This window comes from Nannospalax galili, unplaced genomic scaffold, assembly GCF_000622305.1.
Source record: "Nannospalax galili isolate Female #2095 unplaced genomic scaffold, S.galili_v1.0 scaffold513, whole genome shotgun sequence".
NCBI classification, from domain to species: Eukaryota; Metazoa; Chordata; class Mammalia; order Rodentia; family Spalacidae; genus Nannospalax; species Nannospalax galili.
This window is the reverse complement of record NW_008334861.1, coordinates 2,686,922-2,697,242: the sequence shown is the minus strand read 5'-3', so window position 1 is coordinate 2,697,242 and position 10,321 is coordinate 2,686,922.

The window sequence follows — 10,321 nt, the reverse complement described above, 5'->3', positions numbered from 1 at the left end:
CTCCCAGTACTGAACAAGTGGAGACATGTGGATTCCAGAGCTCGCTGGCCAGCCAGTCTGGACTACTTGGTGAGTTCTAGGCCTGTGACAGACTCTGTCTCAAAAAACAAGGTGGATGACATTTAAGGAATGACACCTACTGTTGTCCTCTAACCTACACACACACACACACACACACACGTACACACGTGCACATGCACCCTCACACATGAATGTATACACATGTATACATGCAAAGGAAAAAGAAGTTACAATGCAGGTAACAAGGGAAAAGAGGAACTAGACAGGTGAAGCCTGATGCTGAGTGAATTTTAAGGGACATGTTTTATCTTTCATTTTATTAATTAGCATTTAAAGCATTTTAGCAATAATTATCGCAATCTACATCTTGTTCTTAAAATAATTTTACTATTTGGGTAACATTTTTTCTTATTTTATTTACATTTTATTATGAAAAGTTTGCACTATACTGAACAGTAGAAAGTCTGCTGCCTACAATTAGCATTTGTTGTTTTTGTTTGACTCTATGATTGTTTTTATTTTGCAGATGCATTCAAAATAAGTTTCAATCAGTAGACTTCACCACTAAGTACTTTGACAAGCATGGCATTAATTACAGGTCAATATTTATTTACTGTTCTTTTATTTCTTTTAAAAATATTTATTTTTATTTAATGTGTATAAGTGTTTTGCCTGTATATATGTGTAACTTGTGTGTGTGTGTGTGTGTGTGTGTGTGTGTGTGTGTGTGCAGTGCCTGTAGAGGCCAGAAGAGGGCAATGAAGCTGCCATATGGGTGCTGGGAACTGAACTCTAGTCTTTTGCAAGAATTACAAGTGCTGTTAACTGCTGACCCAGTGCCACAAAATTTGCATTCAGTGAAATATACAAATCCCAAATGCCCTCCCTACACAGTGTGTTTTGACAAACGCCCTCCCTAAACTCCTAACAAGATACTGAGCATTATGAAGAGTCTGGAAATTTCTTGTGCATCCCACTCCAATCCATTTCTACCACAATCCCACAGGGACAACCACTATTGTAAATTTTCTCACCTTAGATAACTTTTGTCTATTTGAGCAATCACCATTCCATATGAATGGAATTGGATGGTATGTATTATTTTGTGTCTGAATTCTTTCATTTAGCATATTGTTTTGAGATTCTTCTTCACTGTTGAAATATTTCATTGCTGAGTAATTCTTCAATTATATGGCTATATCAGAGCTAGTTGATTCATTCAACATTTTACGATGTGGGCTGTTTCCAATTTGGGTTATTATTCACTGTATGAATAGATGTGTATGTTTTTATGTGAACATATGCTTTCTTTTTGGGGGAGGTAAGCACCTGCGGGGGGGAACTTGACACATCATTGGGTAGTTGCATGTTTTATTAATACTGCCAGGACGCTTTTCAAAGTGGTTATACAATTTACATTCCTACTAGAAATGTGTGAGGGTTCATTTTCTTTCCCATAGTCATCAACATTTGGGTTGTCAGCCTTTATTTTTATCCATTCAAGTGGGTGTGAAGTAGTATCTCACCATGATTTCACTTATTTCCTTGATGACTAATCATATTAAGTATGTTTTTATGTTTGAAGTACCTATTTCTGTACCTTCATTTTTAAAGTGTCTGCTCAAATCATTTACCCAATTCTATGCAGTTATTTGTTTTTTTCTTATAGGTTTCTTTTTATAAAACAAGATCTGTTGGAGTTTGATATACAATAAATTGCACATTTAAACTGTGGTAATCAACTGTGATTTAAACTGCATATTTTGAAAAGGTTTCACACATACACACACACAACTATGAAGCCATCGGCAAAATCAAAGCAATAATATCTATTGCCCTCAAAGCTTCTTCAGCCCTAGTAATCTCTCACCCTTTCTCCCCTATCTGTAGGTGACCAGTGATCTGCGTACTGTTCCCAGAGAGTTTGTGTTTTCTAGAATCTCATATAAATAGAAAGACATAAATGCTTCCTGTTTGGTATGTTTCACTGAACAGTTTGGTGATTTTGTTTTTTTCTCAATATTTTATTTAATATTTTATGTGTACGAGTATATTGCCTGCATGTATGTGAGTGCACCCGTGTGGTGCAATGCCACGGAGGTCAGAGGAGGTCTTCGGATTCCCCTGGAACTGGCGTTAAGGACGGTTCGTAGCCGCCATGTGGGTGCTGGAAATCAAACCTGGGTCCTCTGCAAGAGCAGTTAGTGCTCTTAACCACTGAGCCATCTCTCCAGTCCCGGAGATTTTCTTTTGTAAAAATTTTAAAAAAGTTTTATTCATTAAAAAAAAATTATTTTATGAGTGTGTTGCCTGCATGTGTGTAAGTGCACCCGTGTTGTGCACTGCCCAAGGAGGTCAGAGGAGGGGTCGGATCATCTATAACTGGAGTTATAGATGGTTGTTAGCCGCCATGTAGGTGCTGGAAACTGAACCGGGGTCCTCTGCGAGAGCAGCCACTGCTCTTAACTGCTGAGCCATCTCTCCAGCCCCTGGTGATTTTCTTATGCTGTTGAACTGCTGTAATACTCAAGTCTGGGTGCTATGGTTTAAATGAGTGTCTTCAAAATCCAGTTGCCAAGGTTATAGTATTGAGATAGGGCCTTTAAAAGGGGCTTTATGAATAAAGGATCTTATAAAGAGGCTCCCTACAACATCTGGTTTGGCAGGACTATCTTTCCACCTTTCACCCTGTTAGGGCACAATGCTCCTCCTCTCTGGAGGACTGCAGTAAGAAGGCCTTAGCAGACCAATGCTTTAATCTTGGATTTCCCAGCTCCCAGAATATGGAGGAAATAAATTTCTTCTCTTTATAAATTAGTGAGTCTCAACTATTTTTTGTGGCAGCACCACATAGACCAAGATACTGGCTAAAGCATAGAGTGGCCTTTGTTTTTTCCTCATGGTTTTGGAGGCTGGGAAATCCAAGAACAAAGTGACATCAGAGTTAATGTCTGATCAAATTAACAAATATGTTACCTTTTCCAGTCAATTTTTCTATGTTGTACAAGTACAGATCACTGTGTGTGTGTGTGTGTGTGTGTGTGTGTGTGTGTCTGTCTGTCTCTCTCTCTCTGTGCCTAAGTATTCTACCATCATTTTTGGAAAAGACCGCTTTTCTCCATCATGCCACTTTGTAATTTTGTCAAGGGTCAATCCAGAAATGTGTGGATGCTTTGGGGGGTTTTATGCAGTTCTACTATTTATATTTTCTATTTTTATACAAACCATGTTGTTTTGATTAGTGTAGCCTTAATCTTTTAAATCATATAGTACAAATTCTCCAATTTTGTGCATACATTTGTGAATTTTAGAATCCTGATACGGATGCTTAACATAGGTTTGTGAATTTTAGAATCATTTTGTTAGTTTCTACTGTGAAAAAGTCTTCTGAGATTTTTTACTGGGATTGAATTGAATCTGTAGGTCATTTTGGAGATAATGTACATCTTATCAATAGTGACTCCTGATTGATGAACAGTCTCTTTCTTATTTTAGTCTTTAATTTTGTTCAGTAATGTTTTATAGTGTCAGCACATAGGTCTTTCACATATTTCTCAAATTTATTTCTAAGCACTGTATATTTTTGATGCTGTTTTTAAAATTTTACATTTATAATCGGTCATTGCTAGTATAAGGAACATGACTGGCTTTTGTATCTGAAAATTTCTAGGCTACCATGATCATTCTAGTAGCTCTCTAGAAGATTCTGCCATTGAATTTTCCATAAAGATAAATCATTCATTTGTGAATAAAGACAGCTTACTTCTTTCTTTCCAACAATTTGTGCCTGTTCCTTGCTAATTTTCCTGCCTATTGTTTCCAACAAAATATTGAGCAGAACGGTGTGAGAGCTTATCAGATATTCATTAGGAAACTAATGAGTAAAATATCAAGTTTTTCCTTTCTTAGTTTGTTAATATGCTAAATTATGGTGACTTGTATTTCTATGAGAAACTCGAGTCATGGTGTGTTATACTTTAAGATTTTTAAACTCAAATTGCTAACATTTTGTTTAGAATTTTTTGCATTATGTGTTCACGAATCATATTGATCTATAATTCTCTTTTTCTTTTACGTTTTTGATTTTTTTTGAGTCAAGGTCTCACTAGGTAGTCCAAACAAACTGGCCTGAACTTGAGATTTTTCTGCCTCTACCTCCTGAGTCCTGGTACTGCAGGCATGAACCAACATGCCCAGCTACAAATATGATTATTTTTAAATAAAAATTTAATAATTAGAATAGGATTTGGCAAATGTAGCATAAAATGTGAGGTGGGATGGGAATGATTCTATGAAGTGAGAATCCTTTTACATGTATATTAAGTATACTGAAAAAGTAATATCAATAGTATATCTGCATATTATATATAATCAGAAACATAATGATTTCTAAGTGTGTTCCTATCAGGTAAGAGAGCTCCAACATATATCAAACAAAAAATTTTCAAAATAATGTTAAAATCTCCAACCATTTTTTTCTTCAGCAATTGATACTATACAAGAGATTAGTAAATATATACAAGATCTGTATGGCCTTGCCAACCAACTTAACTTCATCAATATTTATATAATATTTACCGCAAAACTTCAGAATATAGATGCCTTACAACCTCAAAACACACATTCAAGCAGACTTCCATAAATTTTGAAGGACTGAACTACAACATAGAATTCTCTGCCTACATAGCAGAATTTCATTAGATGTTAATAACAATAATAATCCCAAATACTTGGAAATTTGGCAAAAAAGAAATGACAAAGAAATGCAGAAAATATTTCAGAAAGAATGGCGCATGCCTATAATCCTAGCACTTAGAAGGCATAGGCAGTAGGATGGATATTTATATACTATTTACTCAACAACTGTCTGTAACTCCATTTCCAGGGGATCCGGTACCCTCTTCTGGCCTCTGGGGGGCATTGTATGACACAAGTGCACTTACATACATGCAGGCAATACAGTTTTGCACATTAAAAATTAAAAATAATAAAGCTGGGCATGGTGGCACATGCCTTTAGTCCCAGCACTAGGGAGGCAGAGGCAGAGGTAGGTGGATCTCTGTGAGTTCAAGGCCAGCCTGGTCTACATAGTGAGTTCCAGGACAGCTGGGACTACAGGGAGACCCTGTCTCAAAAAGACCAAAAATAAATAAATAAATAAATAAATAAATAAATAAATAAATAAAAGTAAATTTTAAAAAAACAAGATTTATAACCCTTGGAAGGTTAATTTAAAAAGACAATATTTAGTCATCAGTATCAGGAATAAAAGAAATATTTCTACAGATTCATTAGCAACTCTCACCAGCGAAGCTTCCTTATACAACAGAGTGTGATGCACACAGAAGGCCACAACTGGCTAAGTTTTAGCGAATAAGAAACTGCTGAGTGTGTGTCCTTGGATAGGGCCCACCCACAGCTCAGGGGCCATTGAGGAAGAGAGGGGTGAAAAGATTGTAAGAGCCAGGGTTGGTCCATGAACACACAGAAGCAGAGGCTTTCAGGCCACTGGAACCTTGCTCATGTTAACTTATGGCAATGGAGGTGTCAAGGACAAGACCAAGCCAACTCAATCAGACAAAGGCCCAGTGTGGTGTGAGGGAAATGGGAGCTGCCCAGCCCTACTTTGGGAACTGTTGGAGACTGATTACTGCTGGGTGAGGGAGAGTGGACCTTCCTTAAGATCTCTAGATAGGCTGAGTAGACTCCAGTGGATGAACTTGTACTGAAGGACATCTGTGTACAAAGGCTTGACTGGATGGGACTTAACATGTATGGCAGAATACATATGGCCTGGTGTGTGTATGTGTGTGGGGTACAGGGGCATGAGTGGGGGAGGGGGTCTTAATTTGATTAAGAACTGTTGTATGAAATGTGGAAAAGCACAATAAAAATATTAAAAAATAAGTAAATTAAAAAAAGAATAACAAGCACAGAATGAGCAGCCTTACAGCAATATTGTTTGAGAAGGCAATTTCCCAAAGCCAACAGCATATCAAAACAAAATATAAATTGTCCTATAGTTTATGAATAATTTTAATTTTCTATCAGAAAAGTTTTCTAAAGGAATTGGGGAGATTGTTCAGTGGGTAAAAGCATTTGGTGCCCAAGTGTGAAGACCTGAGTTTGAATCCCAGCACCCACATAAACTGTAGGACTCCTATGGGGAGATAGGAGACAGAGGTAGGAGAATCACTGGAAGCTTCTGGGCCAGTTTGCCTGGATGTCTATGATCGCCATGCTTTCAGTTTTGAATAAATGTTTTTATTAAGTGTGTAGCAAGCAAAAGTAAAAGAATAAAAAGTTAGTAGCAGATAGAGAACCAGCAGATGCAGAACAGCATCAAATTAGTTGCTCAAAACATCTAGCAGACATGACTGGAGTAGTAGTTCCTTGTTCTCAAGAACACAATTGTTTTTAATATCCTTAATTACTTGCTGTTTTCCTTTCTTATTACAGAGTGAGGTGGCTGGCCCGTTCCAGAATGAGTTTTGGAGAAGACAAGGGACGGCCCCCTTGCTCTCAGGGTTCACTTTCAATAAGCTTACACAGTACATGTCAGTTTACCAACATAAAGCACTGGCATATGCAGCAGAAAAACAACAAAGAGATCCTGTTTGAAACAAGGAGGAAGATCAGGACTGACACTACGGTTGTCATCTGATGTCCACATGCTTGCTGAGGTACATGCCCACAAGCAGCCACACACACAAACATGCACATACACATATACATACACATGGTACACCCACATATTTTTAAAAAATTAAAAAGAAAATTTTTCTAAAAAAATAAATGAAAATCTAGGCCCAGATAAATTCATTGCATGAGGCTAGGACATAGAACTAAATCATGATAAAAGAGTATAGATTCAGAAATTATAGAAAACTATCCCTCATAAGCAATGTGGTAAGAATCCCAACAATTAGCAAATCAAAAGTACTAATATACAAAAGGGAATGCTTTTTAATTGTCCATTTACAAAGGGAGCTATTAGGTGACCTAGCATTGCCTAATTCAAAGGTCAGACATTTTCTTGTGGTGGAGTGACTGCCTAGGTGGTTACAGGCCATCTTTGTAGTGTAAAGGTCTGTGATGAGGAACACAGTCGGCTTGTCTGGTGCTGAGGACCTAGTATTCTGTTCTCTTGCCCAGTTATTTGCCATAATTATGGCACCATTCTGTTCAATGAATGTGTTTGTTGCTCCTGTGGGCTCTAAGCCTTGCCATGTCAAGTCCCTACTATGAAGATCCTGTCCCCATGGCAATAGTGACACCTTGCCCTACACAGAAGTACTAAGATGTCCACCATTATCTACCTGCCACTTAGAAGTCAGAAGCTCATTTGGCCTCAGCTTGGGAGGGTCTCAGACACTCCTGGACTGTGGCAGCATTGAAATCTTATGCTCCAGAGCTTTGAGGCCTGGAGCAGATCTTCTATGGGCCACTGCAGCATTCTTGGTATAAGAAGAACCAAACAGAGAAACGGAGTAGAGAAACTGGGGGCTTTGCTTAGGTGGGACCATAACTGCAGGCATGCTGGGAACAGATGAGATCATGGCAGCAGGGCCTGTGGAGAACGGAGGTGGGGGCACCAGCTGCAGGGATCTGTGTGGGGGTGGTCTGGACACAGAGATGCTGGTGAGTAGGGAAAGTGAGGAACCCCTTCTTATGAAAGCCAGGGTATTTTGGGGTCTGTGTGGAGAGGCATAGATGGATGTAGGCTGTGAGAATCACAGTAAAGAGTAGCAGGTTCAGATACACAGCAAGGAGAGAGAAGACCAGTGCTCTCAACTTCAGGGAGCTGGCTAGGGAAGTGTCCTGGTTTGCTTCTTCATTGCTGTGACAAAACACTCTGACCACTACCAACTTGGGGAGGAAAGGGTTTTTTCAGCTTACATCTCCCAGGTCGCAGTTCATCAGGGAGCCCACCAAGGTAGGAACTCAGGGCAGGAACCTGGAGGCAGGAGCTGGAGCACACACCATAGAGGAACACTGCTTACTGGCTTGCTTCCCTGGCCCCTGCTCAGCCTTCTTTCTTAGGCAACACAGGCCCACCTGCCCAGGGGTGGCACCACCCACAGTGGGCTGGGCCCTCCCACATCACTCATCAAGAAGATGCCCCTCAGACATGGCCACAGCCCAGTCCAATAGAGGAAATTCCCCAATTGAGACTCCCTCAACCCAGGTGTGTCAAGTTGACACTAAAGCTATCCAGCACAGGAAGGATTCTGGCCTCTGGGTGCCAGACTACAGGGCTTCAGATGATGGTGGGAAGGGAGGTGCATCCATGGCTGCTGTCTGGTGGAGTAGGGGCATCAGCCCAGTGAAAGGGGATAGCCACAAAAAGATAGTGGGATGTGGGGAAGGACCCAGGTTCATTACCCATGGAAGGGGAGGGTGGGTGAAATGTTCAGGCCAGTGAAGAGGGGCGCCTTGCTGCTGTGGTGATTGGGCAAGAGGAAAATGGGGCTCCTGCTACATGTTTGGTGGGGCCTTCATTGCCTGACACCAACGTGCTTTTTGTTCTTTCGCACTCACAGGCCACAGAGGAGACTGCTACAGTCAGCTCACATCCCTGTCCCACCATGTTCCCTTCCAAGACCCCTGCTAATGTGATGGCGATCCTGCGGGACTGGTGTCGGTCGATGGACGTGAATGCCCAACTCTCGGTGCTCATCCTGGGCATCCCTGATGACTGTGAGGAAGAAGAATTCCAGCAAGCAGTGCGGGGTGCCTTCAGGCATCTGGGAAGATACTGGGTGCTTGGCAAGGTCTTCAGAAAGGAGATTGGGGCTATCTTGTGATTCTGCCACGATGCCTTTCTCACATCAGGGAATATACCCTCAGACTGTGAGCCAAAATAGGCCCTTCCTTAAGTTACTATAGTCAGGTGTTTTATCATATTAATGAGATGGCCAGGAAGATCTGTACCAGGATGGGTTGGGTCTGGGGATCATACTATGAAGTTCCATCCCTGTTACTTGTGATTCCATTTCTTCAGTTTGGTGGGGGTGTTCCCAAAGTGTTCGGTGACTGCCTTGTGTATTGCTATAAGGCAGGGCCACGCTACCGTGGGTGATCCCTTGAGGGCCTTCCTTAAAGCAAATGGGTATTGCCAGAGATCATCTTGGCAGGAGGCAGATCTGGGGTCCTCAGGATGGAAGATCATGGCAGAAAGCTCCAGGGTGGTAGACAGAGCCCTGGATGTGGAGAAGGGTAGGACCTGTGGTCTCTAGTGACCATGGGAAGTTTGCGTATTATTCCTTTTCAGTGGTTGTAGTACAAGTTTCTGTTCAATAAATTTCAGGAATGTTCCAGCTGTGTCCACCTCTGTTGGGTGTTGGGTGGAGGGCAACAGTGGTGGCTGGATTAACATGGGTGTACGTGCACATCAGGGCCCATAAGGGACTGTGGGGGTCTCCTGGGTGGGCAGGAGCCAGGCTACAGAATGCTGGATGGGCACAGAGTGCAGTGTCTGTTTTCCCAGGGCACCTAACCAGGAGCAGGAACAGAGTTCCTACGTAGAAAGGAGGGTACAGGACAGCAGTTAGGCCCCAGGATCCCTGGCAGTGCAGTGTGTGCTCAGGCACAGGGCATCCACACAGCAAACATGGTGAGGAGGGGATCCTAGAAGAAGTAGGGTGTGATGCCCCTGCAAATGCTGTGAAAGACTCAGAGGGTGGTGTTTGTCCACCCACCCTGTTCGGTCGACCCCTGCTAGCAAACGGTCAGGTCCGGTCTTCACTGAAGGATGTTTGGGGGCTGGGTGGACAGGGTGTTGGCCATGGGACAGAGGATGGGGCAGCTGGCCCCTTTGCAGGAGACCCTGCAGACTTGGGCCGCAGGAAAGAAGAGGGGAAAGGAGAGGCTCATCCCAAGCAGCCTGTCACAGCATTCTGCCCGTTCCTTGGTCAGAACGGTGCTGTACGTGCTGTGATCTCTGAGCAGGTATGACTGTGTTGTGTAACACACACTCTGCGGGTGAGTTCAGGTGTTGGTGTGCATGTCTGATAGTGAATGAATGCATGAGTGATGACCACTGAATTGGGGGGGGGGGGGTTACAGGGGGGGTAAATGGGGGCCCTGGTTTGTTTTTCCTTTGCTGTGACAAAACACTCTGACCAATACCAACTCTGGGAGGAAAGTTTATCTTTTATCTTACATCTCCCTGGTCACAGTTCATCAGGTAGCTCAAGGTAGGAACCCAGGGCAGGAACCTGGAGGCAGGAACTGCAGCACAGGCCATGGAGGAACGCTGCTAACTGGCTTGCTCCCCTAGCCCCTGCTCAGCCTGCTT